We start from the raw sequence: 3,907 nt of genomic DNA on the forward strand, positions 1-3,907 counted from the left end.
TTCAAAGTTAAAATTTTATCATCTTAACTGAAAAATAAGTACAAGAAGTATATTAAGAAAACAGTGTACCTTCTTCAATGTATTTGTTTAATATGAGCATGATATCATTATCATATTATGAATAAAACCAAAAATATGAATATGAGTTGGGATTATTATTTTATTCATCAAGACATTTAACAATGTAAAAGGAATAACTGAAATGTCATGATATGTTCAAGTCAAACAAAACCAAACATCTACTATCCTATGGCAATAAAACTAATTTCTGCTATAATCAGATGAATTTGTAAAACTCCATATTTGATAATCAGCTTATAATACAATGGGTTCCTATTTAAACAGACTACCCAAAGTTGTCTATTCAGAGACAAAAACAAAAATGGAAAGCTTCTCTGTCAGAATATTTGCCCATAGGGGAGGAATATTTTGGGTCCTTCAACTGTTTTTGAAGTAAAGAGTAAAAGATATGTTAGCGCTAAGAGCAAAGCTAACAGGAGGAGCCCTGGCTCCATGAACCAGGTGTGTGAATGTGGCTGTTGCTATCGATCTCCTTAAATTTCAGTTTTACAACATCCTCAGCCTACTTCCCTGGTGGCTCAGATGGTAAAGCGTCTGCCTACAATGCAGGAGTCCCAGGTTCAATTCCTGGGTCAGGAAGATCTCCTGGAGAAGGAAATGGCCAACCCACTCCAGTATTCTTGCCTGGAAAACCCCATGGTGGAACCTGGTAGGCTACAGTCCACGAGGTCACAAAGAGTCAGACACAAATGAGCAAACTCACTTTCACTTTCAACCTACAAAATAAGGATATCATCTATCTTATGGATCTACAGTTTTGAGAATCAAATGAGATCATTTGGATAAAACTACTAACGAAGTACTAGTAAGGAATCACGGGCTTGCCTGGTGGCTCAGCAGTGAAGAATCCACCTGCAATTCAGGAGCTGCAGGTTCAATCCCTGGGTCAGGAAGATGCTGCATAGAAGGAAATGTCAACCCACTCCAGTATTCTTGCCTGGGATATTCCATGGACAGTGGAGCCTGGCAGGCTACAATCCACTGGGGTTGCAAAAGAGTCAGACATAACTTAGCAACTTAACAACAACAACAGAATAGAATCATAGGTGAGCATGCTGTAAAATACGGTATGCTACAAAAGGCTGCTGTCATTATCATAGTGGTACCGGTAGTAGTAGTAACAGTAGTAGTAGCAGCAGTAATAATAGTAGCAAAAGGTAGTAAGATCTTAAGAGTAAAAGAAAAAAAAAGAGTTGGGGGCAGACCTAAGGCCCATAAATATGAAACCCTTGCTTCCTATTCAGTCCCACCTTGGGACTAAATTCAGTGTTTATATCAGCTCTGGCCCAGTATTTCTCTGCCTCAGCTCTTTGAATACCCTAAATCTTTCACTCGGTCTCTCCCTGATGCCTCTGGGTTTGCCAGAGGTGTCTCACTGGTCTCCACAGATGAGTTCCCAGATAATAGTGTCATATCTGTCATTTTGCTCTCTGGAGCACCCCCAGAGGGGCTGTTGTGCCAGCGTCCGGAGCCTGGCCTCCAACGCCCTCTAACAGGATCACCGCTGAGCCTCCCCAAGGTGCCTCCACTGTTCACAATCCCTGCCAATGCCAAGGCTGCTTCTGCCAACACCTACTAATGTCTGCACCGAGGCTGCAATACCCTCTGTCGAGACTGCTGAGGCATCAAGGACACAGTTCAAAGTCACAGAGGAACACGGCTGTGCCAGAGAACTGGGTCTTAATTTGGCCTGGCTTCCAGCAAACATTTGGATTCTCCAAACATTTATGGAGTAACTCCTATGCGAGACATTTTCTTAGACTTTTATTTTTAGGACATCATCCTAGATGTTTTTTTTGACTTCATGATTACTTATAAAGTGGTGACTACAAGATGATACATTAGATGGTTTTAAAGATGCAGAAAATATGACAATTCTCTCCTTTCCGAATGGGAGTGACTGTATAGGCATGCATTACTGTAAAGTCATTGCAAATGACAGCCGTTTTAGGAATAATAATATTCAGATCAGGAGAAGTTTTGAGGAGGTTGGAATTAGGGGAAAAAAATACAAATATGCATTTCTAAATTTTTCGTCTTCAAAAGATTTTCTTGCCCAGCGGGTATTATTTTAATAAGTAAAATGCAAATAAGAGTCAACAGTCAAACAGAGTAGTATCACTGGTTTATAAGTCTGCTTTTAGTCCAACTCGTGTTATGGGCCTCAATGGTATTTTTTAGTTCAGTTTTAAACGGTAAGCTCTTTAGCACTGCTCCATTAATTGAAAATTGCTTAATGAGATTGCCTAATGCATTTTTGCATTTTGGGCCAACAACAACAATTCTCTTTCAGTAGTCTACTTCTTAATTCTATCTACAAATTCATTTACCTCTACAACCGTTATTACTGCCTCTCTTCCCATGGTAGAGAATTAGGTGTCCCTCCTGCGATCAAGAGAGAATTAATCTCTCCACCTATGTTCTGGTTTCTTTTCTGAACTCAAACAGAATTAGCTGACCCTCCTTTCCTATTGGTTAGGTACAGGCATCATTCTTGGTTCCTATAGATATAGAAAACATTTTACATCCTACAATTTCTCTGTGTCCAACCTCTTAGAAATAATTTTGAACACTTGCCCTTTTATTTCCTCATTTCATGTTCACTCTTCAATCTCAGATCATCTAATTTCAGCTCTCCACGGCGAATGCAAAGACTATACTCTTGAAATGATTCTAAATCCAGTGACTACTTTTTCATTTCTACTAGATGTTTCTGTACCTTTTAGTTGACTCTGTCTCTTGCGTTGGTTGCCATAACATGTCATTTGCCTTCTCAGCCAGGATCACCTTTGTGGGTCGCTTCCCTCAAATGTCAATTCAGCTAGGTCACCACCAGAACCTTCTCTCTTAAGCGCAAATCTAGTGCAATTCTTTTTTTAAAATCTGGAAGTGGATTCCCATTTCCTACATGGCTCCAATTTTTAGCCTAATGGTCTACTTTGTACAATCAATTCCATTCTCTCTCTGAACCACACAGTTTCCCAAATGTGCCAGAACTCTTCAAGCCTCAGAGCTTGTGCACCTGTTTCCTTTGCCTGATATCCTCTAGAGATAAGCCTAGAACATTTGCTTTTGGTCCTCAAGTATTTATTAATCTTATCTCCTACAATAATATTAGCATTATCTCCTACAATATATACGTGGAGAAGGGAATGGCAACCCACTCCAGTATTGTTGCCTGGAGAATTCCATGGACAGAGGCGTCTGGCTGGCTACAGTCCACGGGGTCTCAAAGAGTCAGACACAACTGAGCAACTAACACACTACAACATATATGAAGATATGCTGGGCTCCACAGATGCAATGAAGATAACCACATGTTCCAACTTTAACATCACCCACCTCATGGCCACAGAAAAAGACCATTTTAAATGTTGTTACATCAAACTTTATTTACCATTCCCTTAAAACGTTCTGAGGGTTTCCCATTATGATCCACCTCTAATACTACCCACAGAGCTGTCATCCACAACATAAATTGCCCTCTCCTTCCTGCTTTTCCAGGTTCTCATCACACACTTGCCTCTAACATGTTCAAAAAGGTCTAGAAACACATTTTTAAATAAAGTCCTATGGTGACAAGGTAGAAAAGTAAAATGCATTTATTCAAATACTCATAAAGCCAAAAGATGTGAAATGTAAGTGTTCTTCCTGTTATTATCATCTCAATCAGTAACATACATGGAGAAAACAGCCACAAAGTAAGTGAAAATCCAGATGCCAGAAGCATAAAGCATTTTTATGTAGCCTCCACATAGTGAAGTTTAATGTATACACACCGATGCTCATAAAGACATACATTATCATGTTCAGTAAAGGAATACTA

The 3,907-nt window shown here is 39.6% G+C and overlaps 1 non-coding gene across 1 annotated transcript; it reads left to right on the forward strand.

Moving 5' to 3' along the window:
* Window positions 1-588: 588 nt before the first annotated feature.
* TRNAC-ACA (transfer RNA cysteine (anticodon ACA)) lies at window positions 589-661 on the forward strand. The gene has a single exon. It is a non-coding gene; the product is annotated as a tRNA-Cys (tRNA).
* The last annotated feature ends 3,246 nt before the right edge of the window (window positions 662-3,907 follow it).

Source organism: Bos mutus, chromosome 27 (assembly GCF_027580195.1).
Source record: "Bos mutus isolate GX-2022 chromosome 27, NWIPB_WYAK_1.1, whole genome shotgun sequence".
Lineage (NCBI taxonomy): Eukaryota > Metazoa > Chordata > Mammalia > Artiodactyla > Bovidae > Bos > Bos mutus.